The sequence below is a fragment of the Schistosoma haematobium genome, chromosome 6 (genome assembly GCF_000699445.3).
Source record: "Schistosoma haematobium chromosome 6, whole genome shotgun sequence".
NCBI lineage: Eukaryota > Metazoa > Platyhelminthes > Trematoda > Strigeidida > Schistosomatidae > Schistosoma > Schistosoma haematobium.
In genome coordinates this window covers 14,991,702-15,006,310 of record NC_067201.1, presented here as the reverse complement: position 1 = coordinate 15,006,310, position 14,609 = coordinate 14,991,702, and positions in this window count along the sequence as shown.

Here is a 14,609-nt window from a genome sequence, read left to right as displayed (position 1 = left end):
GTAAAACAATCACTGGTACAATTGGTTATAATAGTAATTGTTTCCATTAAGCCAATCGCGTTCTCTTGATAAAAGTAGGTCACTAAAACATATGAAATATGTTAAATCATACTCATGTGATTGAATATTGATTTAAGAATAGAATGTCTTAGTTTCACTTTAGTATGCCAGTTTTCCAGAATATTTGCAAAGATAAATTTAGTCACTGTTTCGTCATGGTCTGGTGAAATATGGTTTAAAAAAATTAAATTTTTACAGGTATGATGCTTTCTATTTGCCTTCTTCCGTTCCGTTAACAATTTTTTCAGTCATAATGGATAGATATTTTGACCTTGAATACCAATTATGTCGCTGAGTCACTGTTATACAATAAAGTCTCGTTAATGTGAAGTTTAGACACTTTCGTGCTTATTCTTCTGAATGATTCAGTAACTTACCTTCTAAGCAAAAACACAACATACTTCCTATAAATCGAATTGTTTTCCACTAACATTAAGTAATGGTCTTTGTCCCTTGTTAGATATTATCTTCATCTATACTTTTTTAAAATTCGTTATTATCTCATTACTAACAATCGTTAATTCTAACTTTACATTTTTAAACTCTCATTTGTATGGTTAATTTGTGACCAAACAGAGCAAAAGCAACAAAGTTTCATAGTATCTTATCAACTTCAAACAGTCTAAAACTACAAGGATTATTATTAATTGTCTTAGACAAAGGTTTAACATACCATAGTGAAGTTGAGATGGATGTTCAAAAGGGAACCAAAAATCATGATAAGAAGAACAGAACACACGATATATATGAATAACGACATTTAAGTTTGATACGTTGCAAAGGAATAGTATTATGGAGTGGAGAGGGAACTAAATAGTTGTTTTATTACTCTGAACAAATTAAAACCAGAATTATCTTAATATATGAGGGTCAACAAAGTAATATAAGAAATATAGAATTGGATTAAAAAACAAAAAGGATAACAAAAGAGTTATTTATTTACAGTCATAGTTATCATTCAAAGAAAGGCTTGTCGGACTTCTCTTTTATACACATAGGCTATATGGGAGAAGTTTGATAACAGTTGCCTCTATTTATGATTACTCTAATTAGTTACTTGGATTTTATACATCAGTATTCTAGATGTATCTCATAATCACATGTAAGTTTAATTGACATCGGTAACTTGGTAATACCAACTATGATCATCTTATTTGTAACGCAAAGATTATGTAATGGAGGTCAATTTTAAATTTGTTGGTTCACCGTGCATAGACTACATGTTTAGTATAGATTCTAGTGATCAAACTGGAGAAGATAATAGTACAAATGACACTAAATGGGTTTTATTTATTTATTTATTTACTCAACCGGTATGATGACAGTTGAAAATGCTCTTACATTAACAAAAATTTAGTGTTAGGTGATTGGAAACGATCATCAGGAACCTTCTGGACTTAGGTTTCGTGCTAGTTAACACTTTTCGACAAGGCGTATCTTTAATATTCGTTTCCTTGAGGAAACTGATACTCCATGTGGAAGTTACAGTGGAATACAATTAAACGAATAAATGATTACATAATTCGTCTGATTCGATATGGGAAAAAGTGTAGTGAAGATTAAATTTGACAAAATAAACTTGTTTGGTAAAGTATGACAGATTTAGAACAAGAATTTTCAAAGTGTTTATATTTGTACATAATATTTAATAGTCAATGATAGAAATCATGAAATTAACACGATCAACGAACAGTAAGTGTTTATGAAGATCTCACTTGGAAATGATGTTATTTATCAGCTAATAAAATCTTGTCTAAAAATATATATATGTGAAACAAATTCCCTATATAACAGTATTTTCATTATTACATTTGATCAATAAGGGACTGTATATGAATATTTGTCAGAAAGTTAACGAATAACTTGATAGAAATTAAGCGCCAAACTGTTGAGTCGGCTTTTCGAGAACTGCAACGGAGCCTCCAGAGGCCCTAAAGGAGCCGAAGAGTCCTAGCCAATCAGAGCATGATGGAGTTTTCTAGAATGTCAACGTGGTTTGCTACTATTGGTCAGTAGCATAACATGTCTTTTAGAGGATTGGTCAAAATATGGTGTTGATTTAACAAATGTTGACATCTATAAATACCCGTGTTTTACTGTACAAAAATAAACCTTGGAGTAAAGTATTTCTCGCATACTTAGTGTCTTCTCTCGTTGTTCAGGTCGCTGTATAGTTCTAGCTTTGGGTTTACAGAATAGCTTAGGAAACGAATATAGCGTTCAATTCACAAGATTTATCATAAACACATAGAAGGAAGACATTAAATGCAAAAATTAAATTTTAAATAATCTCATCAATTGAAATCTAAATATTTCCAGCGTTTCTTCCGGTAAACTGATTCAAGCTTCCTTCTATTTCCTTGATGCGGCTTAGATCAATTTGCCAGGCGAAACGATGGAAATATTTCAATTTCAATTGATGAGATTATTTTATTAAGTACTTGTTTATAAACATAAATACACTGGATTTACAGTGAAACCTTAGTTTTTCTATATCGTAATGGATTCTTTTAAATGACTCAGATGTAACATGGATTTTAATATGACAGTAGTTTAGGGGTAGGGTGAATCGATGAGTAAAGTTAAGAATACGCTGTTTGAACAACTAAGAAAATAATTAAAGTAACTGATAGAGTAGTATTCATTTTTCTGAAATTCATAAATGTATCTCCATCCACTGATCGAATGGATGCAAATGAGCTGACAACATAAACTGACCTTTTACGAAGCGAGTCTGTCCGGTTACAATAATTATCAAGTCGAAACTTGAAGAAGTTTAGTTTGAATGACACATTGTAGTTTTATATGATGGATTGACTTTAGTTAGACAAGTATTGAAAATCAGGAAACAATGGACAGCTATCTCTTCTTAGTACGGGATTCAGCCGTACATATTCACAACCGCATCAAGGATAGAACCCAAATATTTCAAATCTTGTGATCATAACGCTACATTTTGATGACGGTAGAAACTCAACAGTGTTATCAATGAAAAGGGATTTTAACTGCACAACAGCTCTAATCGACTCAAGTTAGAAATGCAAATCACGTTCCTGAGTTATACTTAAACAGTTTTTTACAAAATAATCAGTTATTACAAGAATTACATAATTCCATTGATCATGAGTAGTTCTCAACGTTCCCAAGTATGCTAAGTGTGTTATACTCACCAATTACCGTCTTTTTCCGTTCACTTATTTGGTGGATTTTGCATGTTAGACAATAATTTCAATCAAAGAATGGATTGTGATTGCCATTATATATTCTTTCATCCAGCATCTGTAGGCACTCTACACTACGGATATCTCTTGTAGGGTTGAGTGGTATTGGTTTTGTTGTAAGCTTGAGGTTAGTTACGATTTCTTTATAGATAAGCCCTTAGTACTTTTATGTCATTTTTGAAAGGTTTGTGACCAGATTTTGTTGTGTCAGATATTTTATCAAGTATGAATTTTAACCTAAATGACAAGAGTCTTCAGTTTTGTAAAAGTGCCTTTTTCGTATGTAAATGAGTCTTTAATGATGTAAAGTTTCTTCGCTTTGTTGTGTAAAGCTGATTATTCTGTAGAACATGTCTAAACAAATGAAGCATTAATAATTATGATTCTTTGGTCAAGTGTACTTGGATTCATATATCATGGATGTTATAATATAGCGAAAATAATAATAATAATAATTACGGTTATAATAATACAGTGAGTTTTTCAACTCTCCTTATCCGATTATCCATGAAACAGTTTTTATTATATACTACAACTTTATCTAAGAAATTTAAACGTTGCGTATAAATCCACCTTTATTTAGCTACAAGGAAGAATGAGTTTCGCGCCAAAATCCAAGGCTTTCTTTCGTTGATTTCACTGGTTCATTCAGCAATGATAGTCTTGCCGATGACCACTTAGTACAAATATGGATTTGTATTTATAAATCCATTGATTTTTAGGCATTTTCTTTTCTAAATTCAATAAAATCTTCTTTTATTTCCTTCATAATTTTATGTATATATTTAAAGATTACAACGTTTTTCATCGTACTTTATTTCGATTTTTCACTCTACTAGTACTAACTGGTTGGTAAAAAAAACGAGTTCATGACTTACACAATTTTCGTTTGTTTTTTTCTTCTTCTGCAAATGGTATATTTTGCTTGGAATTTTACGCTTTTGTTTGTTCCTCACCCTCTCATTCAAATGATAATTCCAATGTCAGTTTCCATATATAAGTATTTTGTATTATTATATCAAGTGGTCTTAATACAACACACTGAATGTAAATAATGTTGTACTACTTAGAATTATTGAATTCACCAAATGTATTTACGTTAAAATTGTCCATTATATTAATACTAACACTTGTATAGCTGTGTTTCTAACTTAATCATTAGACTAATATAACAGATTTTTTCCGGTTTAACTTCTATGCACATAACTGTACTTAAAAGAGGACGTTTATGTCAATAAATCCAGTCAGATAAAATAAATGTTTATATAGAACACAATTATAATGAGAACACCTATTAATACCGGATAGATTGATGTGTCTTAAAATTGTGTTTATTTACTAATATTTTGCATAATAAGTTCATAGTATACTAAAAATGAGGATAAGCGTAGCTCAAAGTTGTCTTTTAGTTTTCATACTTTGATTTATGTATTCAATATTTTATCGATTGATTTGGATAAACGATGAAAATATGATGTCACATAAACAGTGCAGTAGAATAATAAGTATACAGTACTTTTTCAGAAACACAGAGTATTTATATCGTTCATAGGAAAAAATATGAGTTATCCTCATATTGATATTCAGGATTGAGTGTTGACTGGTCTTTCTTGACATGAGTACATTTTGCGCGGATTACCTAGATGTAGCCATTATGTCACTTATGATATAGACAAATTATTGATCATCTTGACTCAGTAGCTCAGCTGATAATGCTTTGCACGTTTAATAATAAAGCTAGTGTGTTCGAGTCCCGATGTGGACATTAACAACGGGATACAGATACATCCAGCTGAGTCTCAAATAGGACGAAACACCTGTCTTCTATTCCACTATTAAACACGATTTCTTTATTCTAAATAACTGATTAATAATAATTACCCCATATATATATATATATATATATATATATATATATATATATATATATATATATATATAAACTCCGCCTGGAGTCCCTCCGGAGGCTACTGCCGGCCCCAAGCCTAGATAAAGGAGGAGGGTTGGGCATGGGGTTAGCGACCCCATGCCGTAGAGAACTAACTCGCTTAAAAAAAGCTAACCAGAAAAATTATTCAAACCTTTTAAACTCTGCCCTGGGAGTCAGAAGGTCTTCATTTAAAAGAACTATGACGCTTCATAATGAAAGCCGAATTCCTTCGGAAGTTACGAGGCCGATGCCTCTTCTGACAACTAGAGCGACCATTTATTTGGGTGCATGAAATGTTCGTACAATGTGGGACACCGGGAGAGCCTCCCAAATTGCTGCAGAAATGAGGAGATACAATCTGGAGGTACTTGGGATCAGTGAAACACATTGGACACAAGTTGGACAACAACGACTAACTTCAGGAGAACTCTTGTTATACTCCGGCCATGAAGAAGTAAATGCCCTACATACACAAAGAGTTGGATTGGTGCTGTCGAAAGAAGCACAAAATGCACTCATAGGATGGGAATCTCATGGACCTCATGGGATCTCATGGATCATCAAAGCCTCCTTCAAAACAAAGAAAGAGGGCATTTCAATGAACATCATCCAATGCTATGCGCCTACCAACGACTACAATGAAGACGCTAAATATCAATTCTACAATAATTTTAATTTGGTTATTTATTCTCTGAAGAAGTGACTTACACTAAGTCACGAAACGTCAGAAAATCCAATTTTCTACTCATTGGGATATTACAAATATATTATTATTATTTATAACAATCAACCCCATGCTCAATTTATTCGAAATTATCAAATCAAACCTTGGTAATGACACCTACAATTCTACAATAGGCTGCAGTCAATCATCGAGAAGTGCCCAACAAAGGACCTGACCATTCTGATGGGAGATTTCAACGCCAAGGTTGGAACGGACAACACTGGATATGAAGACATAATGGGACGACATGGACTGGGAGAAAAGAACGAAAATGGTGAGAGATTTGCAAACCTATGTGCCTTCAATAAACTGGTCATAGGCGGCACTATATTCCCACATAAACGCATACACAAAACCACATGGACTTCAACGGATCACACTACACAAAACCAAATCGACCATATTTGCATCAACAAAATGTTCAGGAGGACGATGGAAGACGTGAGAACCAAGAGAGGAGCTGATATAGCATCAGATCATCACTTGCTGTTCGCCAAGATGAAATTGAAACTCAGGAAGCACTGGACAATGGAGCGGACAATATCACAAAAGTTCAATACGGCCTTTCTTCAGGATACTAACAAACTCAACGAATTCAAGATAGTCCTCAGCAACAAGTTCCAGGCCTTTCATGATCTACTCAATGGAGAAGGTACTACTGTGGAGAGCAACTGGAAGGGGATCAAAGAGGCAATCACTTCAACATGTCATGAGGTCCTGGGCCACAAAAGCACCATCACAAGGAATGGATCACTGTTGATACACTGGATAAGATTCAAGAAAGGAGGAACAAGAAGGCAGCAATCAATACCAGCCGAACAAGAGCAGAAAAAGCCAAAGCACAAGCTGAATACACAGAAGTTAACAAACAAGTGAAGAGGAACATCAGAATCGACAAACGTAAATATGTGGAAGATTTAGCAACGGCGGCGGAAAAGGCTGCAAGAGAAGGAAACATGAGACAATTGTATGACACGACAAAGAAACTCTGGAAATCGCCGCAAACCAGAACGACCAGTGAAAAGCAAGGAAGGCAAGGTAATCACCAACATTGAAGAGCAACGAAACAGGTGGGTAGAACACTTCAAAGAACTCTTGAATCAACCAGCTCCACTGAACCCACCCAACGTCGAAGCAGCACCCACGGACCTCCCAATCAATGTTGGCCCACCAACAATTGAAGAAATCAGCATGGCCATCAGACAAATCAAGAGTGGCAAAGCAGCAGGACCAGACAACATTCCAGCAGAGGCACTGAAAGCAGACGTAGCGGCAAATGCAAGGATACTCCACATTCTCTTCAATAAGATTTGGGATGAGGAACAAGTATCAACAGACTGAAAAGAAGGACTTCTGGTCAAAATACCAAAGAGGGACGATTTCAGCAACTGTGATAACTACAGGGGCATCACTCTTCTCTCAATACCGGGAAAAGTCTTCAACAGGGTATTGCTAAACAGGATGAAGGACTGCGTAGACGCCCAACTTCGTGACCAACAGGCAGGATTCCGTAAGGATAGATCGTGTACAGACCAAATCGCAACCCTACGGGTCATTGTGGAACAATCAATTGAATGGAATCCACCATTCTACATCAACTTCATTGACTACGAAAAGGCATTTGATAGCGTGGACAGAACAACACTATGGAAACTTCTTCGACACTACGGCGTGCCTCAGAAGATAGTCAATATCATACAGAACTCATATGATGGATTACACTGCAAAATCGTGCATGGAGGACAGTTGACAAAGTCGTTCGAAGTGAAGACCGGTGTTAGGCAAGGTTGCTTACTCTCACCCTTTCTCTTTCTCCTGGTGATCGACTGGATCATGAATACGTCAACATCTGAAGGGAAACACTGGATACAGTGGACATCTAGGATGCAGTTGGACGATCTAGACTTCGCAGATGATCTGGCCCTTCTATCCCAAACGCAACAACAAATGCAGAAGACGAACAGTGTGGCAGCAGCCTCAGCAGCAGTAGGTCTCAATATACACAAAGGGAAAAGCAGGATTCTCCGATACAACACAGAATGCACCAATCCAATCACAATTGACGGAGAAGATTTGGAAGATGTAAAAACCTTTACATATTCGGGCAGCATCATTGAGGAACAGGGTGGATCTGGTAAAGATGTGAAGACGCGGATCGGCAAAGCAAGAGCAGCATATTTACAACTGAGGAACATCTGGAACTCAAAGCAACTGTCAACCAACACCAAGGTCAGGATTTTCAATACAAATGCCAAGACAGTTCTACTGTATGGGGCGGAAACCTGGAGAACTACGAAAGCCATCATCCAGAAAATACAGGTGTTTATTAACAGTTGTCTACGCAAAATACTTCGGATCCGTTGGCCGGACACTATTAGTAACAACCTACTGTGGGAGAGAACAAACCAGATCCCAGCGGAGGAAGAAATCAGGAAGAAGCGCTGGAAGTGGATAGGACACACATTGAGGAAAGCACCCAACTGCGTCACAAGACAAGCCCTCACATGGAATCCTGAAGGCTAAAGGAAAAGAGGAAGACCAAAGAACACATTACGCCGAGAAATAGAAATAGACATGAGAAAAATGAACAAGAATAGGATGGAATTAGAAAAGAAGGCCCAGGACAGAGTGGGTTGGAGAATGCTGGTCGGCGGCCTATGCTCCATTGGGAGTAACAGGCGTAAGTGTATATATATCCTGATATTTAACCCGTTTCAATCTTTCCTCTCTGTTCTTAACGGAAAATCTATAACATAATAAAATTATCGATACCCATCAAACCATCATTACAATCAATTTGATAGCTAAATACACATACAAACAAAGAACAAAAGTGGAGAAGAGTAATTGTGAATAAATAAAAAATGAAAGCGAAAATAAAAAAAAACAACTACCGATAACATTTAATCAGTGTTATTCCTTTTTTCACCCATTAATACTTCTGACCAATTATTTATCACGTGTATGATTATCATAACAATCTATGGGAATTGATTTATTTATCTTAATAGTTTAAAACGAAAACCTACACACACACACACACACACACACCCAACATATTCAACCTAGAAAAACGATACAAGTACAATGATCAAGTTTATAGATAAACTTCAGAAAAATTATGATAATTTATGCATATTATTTAATGTATAAAAATGAGAAATATCAGAGAAAACAAGGCAAGTTTTGATGATGATGATGATGGTGATGATCATGTTGATAATCATGATTTCTATAAAGGATAATTTACCATATTCTATACTTATTCATGTCAGTTTATAAGGTTACCATGACATTCAAAAAGGAAATATTGATTTAGAGTTCATAGTTGGGTAAATAATGCATTTGAAATATTTAATTAATGTTTTTTTTGTAACATTTACTGTATGATTCAGTTTGAATTTTATTTGCGGTATATTGAATTTTCTAGAAGTAATGAGAAAGATTTTATAATTTTGATGGAGTTTTGTTCTCTGAGCTGGATAGTTTAGTCGTGAAGTTTTCATCGTTCTTCTGAACGACATCATCAGCACAAACTTCAGATAGAAGTGAAGTGTTCGAATTTCTGCATATGCACAAATATAGGAACAAAAATCAAATAAATAGGAGACACAACCAAAACAAAGAAGCAAACAGTGACAAATTTAAGGCCAATAAGAACCAATCAACGTCAAGGTGTACAGAACAAGCTGTGAAACGCATATGGAGAAATTCGAACACTTCAGTTCTATCTGAAGCTTGTGTTGATGATGTCGTTCAGGAGAACGATGAAAGCTCCATGACCAAACCATCCAGCTCAGAGGACAAAATTCCATCAAAATCATCCACCTGAGCTACAAATCTTCTCCACCATCTCAAAATTTTATAATATTAACCGAAGGTTGAAATAAAAAAAATCTACTTTGAAGTCATAAAACTGAATATTACGATCAATAATATTTGTTAATATCCTAAGGAGGATTAAATTATGGGTAACTTTTGGGATCTATTCATAGACAGTTATTAGATGGTGGTTGGAGGTAGTCAACAGGAAACCCTGGACCCGGGTTTCGTGCTACTTGGCACTCGTCAGCAAGGTGTACCTGTAATCTTGAGGGAACTGGTGCTCCCTGGAGGATTCGATCTCGTGTCACCCAGCTTCACAGTCAGAGACGTTACCACTGAGCTATCCGAGCCGTGACTAACCTCCTGTAGGACTGAGATGTAATCACAATTGATTGATCACTGGGTGGTGATCAATCTCATGCTTGTCTAGTCCCTATTAGTGCAGATCGAATGCTATCGATCATGTTGCAATGTGGCCACCAGTCTAGGTGACTCGACACTGCGGGCACTATGTATTGAGATTAGATGGTGGTTGGAGGTAGTCAACAGGAAACCTGGACCCGAAAGCATTCGATCTGCACTAATAAGGACTAGACAAGCATGAGATTGATCACCACCCAGTGATCAATCAATTGTGATTACATCTCAGTCCTACAGGAGGTTAGTCACGGCTCGGATAGCTCAGTGGTAACGTCTCTGACTGTGAAGCTGGGTGACACGAGATCGAATCCTCCAGGGAGCACCAGTTCCCTCAAGATTACAGGTACACCTTGCTGACGAGTGCCAAGTAGCACGAAACCCGGGTCCAGGGTTTCCTGTTGACTACCTCCAACCACCATCTAATCTCAATACATAGTGCCCGCAGTGTCGAGTCACCTAGACTGGTGGCCACATTGCAACATGATCGATAGCATTCGATCTGCACTAATAAGGACTAGACAAGCATGAGATTGATCACCACCCAGTGATCAATCAACTGTGATAGACAGTTATTACATACATATATTCATATTGTATAACTAGATTATACATATTTATATTCCTTTTATCATAAGATTCCTTTTGACCTATTGACTACTATTATAAGATTTACTGTTCTTAAGTTATTCCCAATCTCTTAATTACAATCTCTCAAACTCTCAACCACTTTTGGCTTGATCTTGTATGATTGTTATTTTTTTTGTTTTACGGCATGATTTGGTTTGATTTGTTTGTATATAAACTGTGTATGTCTGAAATACATGGTTCATACAGTGGAAGCTGAGGTTGCACTTTAGACTCAAACGGACAGGGCTAGTCGAGAAGAATCGATAAGGACTCAAAGTTGAATCCAGACTGCTCGTACTAGTTAACATGTCATTGATTTGGCACAGTATCAAGATCTAATGAGTCAGTTTTGTAATTGGCGATTTTATTACTAGATATTTGACGGGGCTTACGTTATAACAGGGACAGAAATAAATTATGAAGTAAATAAGACAAACATACATTTGTAGTAGGCTTCACATTAGTTATGACTAATTGAGTGAAGATGAAACAGATGTACAATATTTCCTGATTGTTACTATCTCTTCGAATGATGTTAGTTCGGAATGAGAAAATTTCTTTAAAATCAGAAGCGAAACTATTCAACTAAAGATTGTATTAACTAAAACCAATAGTTTAATAATAATCATAATACTGTTCAATTTAATTAATTGAAACAAACAGTAACTTGACCAATTTAATGTGATTAATTGAAGTACATTAAACAAATACTTTTCTCTGATCAACTTTTCTTTCTACCAAAAAACCGAAGAAGATTATCATCATCATCATCATCATCACTGTGATGATAAATCACTCATTGTACATGTAAATTTTTTCATAATACCATCAATTCGATTTACAAATCCTGGAAAATTTGGATCAATCAAACATAATCGTATAAGACCTTCTAAACTTTGAGTTGGCCATTCAGTAGACCAACTTTCTGGTAATTGGACAGGATTATTTAGCATTTTATTTAAAATAGTTTCTGTTGATAAATTACTTTTGTTTTTTATTACTTCATTGTTATTCACCAAAGTATTATTATTATTATTATTATTATTATTATTATTATTATTATTATTATTAGTAGTAGTAGTAGTAGTAGTAGTAGTAGTAGTAGTAGTAGTAGTAGTAGTATTAGTAGCAGCGAATTTCGATAAATTCATAAAAAAATCATTTGCATCGGTTTCATTGAAAAATGTCATTCGAAATCGTTTCATTCTGTTAGATTGTCTTATTTGAATCATAACTTCATCTCCACCTAGATAGTGAAGAGAAACATGAGATAGAAATAAGACATATAAGTAGTATTTACGATTTTTATAATATGTATATATTTTTTCAAATTCAGTCTTGTAATATCATAGCAAACTATTAATATTCTTTCTCAGCTTAATTCGGTTAAATATCGAAACCTTGAGGAGGGCTTCTTTAATTGATAAAGAATAATAATGTTAAACATTACGTTGGAAATAGAAAATATGAAGCAGTGAATAATGCACAGAATTATGTCCACAGTAATACCTGGTATTTCAGGACGCAGATCTCACATGAAAAAAGACATTTGTATTGTGGGACAGAATCAAACCAGAACAAAACGGTAGTAAAATAATCCTGATTTCAAATAACCCTGGTGATAACTACTTTTGGTGAGATAACCACAGACATTAACACTGTGGGATGCCGTCTCAGTGGTCTAAAGATTAAGGGTTCATGAGCAAGATCGGAGGTCTTGGGTTCGATTCCATCAGCATGTTTATGAATGTGCACTGGTGAAAAGTTCCATACTAGGATGGTACATCCGCCCAGAGATTTCAGGTTTTTAACGGTGGTCTAACGTAGATCGTTCCATGATTTCGATGAAAATAAACAATTAGTTGGCCTTTAAAAAGAACAACTGAACACTATTTTTTTGTTGGTAATAAACAATTACGAGCAATGGTGTGTTCCTCCTTTAAATTATAATCATCAGATGAACATAACTGTAAGTTAGACAAAGTGACATTGAAGAGTTCTAAATTGAATGAAACTACTTCGTTCATTTAAAACAAAATATTGTAAATTAAAAGATACTTCGTTTTTTTTTTTTGAAAACAATAAACTTACCGACAATTACTGCTTTCATCCATTTCTTTGATAAAATTAGAAAATATGATTCAAGTATCATTTTACCACGTAAAATACATAAATGCCCAAAACCAGCTAAACGTATCTTCAATTTGATATCACATTCTTCTGTCCATGTTTCCCATATATTTTGTTGTTGTTGTTGTGATGATGATGATGATAGTTGTTGTTCCTGTTGTTCCACTTCCATAATTTCATTTTGTTGATATTTCTTATGATTGTTTTGTTCATGAGATGTTTGATTGAGATTTTGTTGTTGATATTGTTTCTCACCTTTTTCACAATAACGGCTAAAATATTTCAAATACCATTCTTTTGTTTCATAAAAGTATTCAATATTATCATTATTTAATTTATTTAGTATAGTGTTATTATTATTATTATTATTATTATTAATAGAATAATTCATAATAATAATATCAGAATTAGGTTGTTGAGTTGATGAAGCTAAAGGTTGGTCAATTGAAAAGGAATGTGAATACTCCTAAAGAAAATAATTAGATTGAAAGTGAAAGAAAAACAACTAGATTCAATTAATCAATATAGATTTTAGGGTACTTTATTAAATACTTTATTCAATAAGTTTATATTTTCACAAACTAGTAGAATTAATAATTAATAACTAAAATAATCAATGTAAATTATAATATAAAAGATAAATTGAAACAAGAATAACACCTAGATGGTGGTTGGAGGTAGTCGACAGGAAACCCTGGACCCGGATTTCGTGCTACTTGGCACTCGTCAGCAAGGTGTACCTGCAATCTTGAGGGAACTGGTGCTCCCTGACGGGTTCCATTCCGAGTCACCCAGCTTCACAGTCGGAGACGTTGCCAATGAGCTATCCGGGCCGCGACCGATCTCCTGTAGGACTGAGATGTAATCCAACCACCATCTAATCTCAACATAGTGCACGCAGTGTTGAGTCACCTAGACTAGTGGCCACATTGCAACTTAGTCGATAGAATTCGATCTGCACTAGGAAGGACTTGATACACATGACATTGATCACCACCCAGTGATCAATCAATCAAGATTAACACCTATTTCCGTCAAGAATTGTTTTGAAGAAAATATAAAATCTAATGCTAGCTAAACATCAGTTTTTGTCTGCAAAATAATTATAGAATATACACTTGTTATATGATTCTTAACCGGTATGTATAATTTAGTTGATCATTGAAATCTTTCTTGTGCTTAGATTGCTAACATCAGAAACCAAGATCCTTAGATGATTTGTTATTATCAAGAGTAAAGATGGTTAGTTCTTCTCCAAAGTGCTCTCACATGACCATGAGTCTATAATTTCTCCTAGGTTTTATTCATTGTTATCATATGGCAAGAACTTTTCCATTAAAGCAAAATTAAAATCAGACATCTGTCTTGAACAGGTTTGGTGAAATATGATGATTTATCCAGGGAGCATAAAACTCTTATTTTGTAACAGTAGTATACATGGGCTTCGAAATCCTGAAGGGATGAATCTATTTAGGTACCGGTTACATGGACATGTAACTTGTGATATTATTCTTGAATACCATTTGTTTGGTTGCAGTAAAAAAAAGTTTCTTATCTCTAGAGCAAAATTCTTGCCATGGTCGCTGAAGAAAGTTTCCCGCTCCTACATAAGGCCATAGAAACTATCGCAGCGTTCACACAAATCATTACATTCACATATCACTTTCTAGTG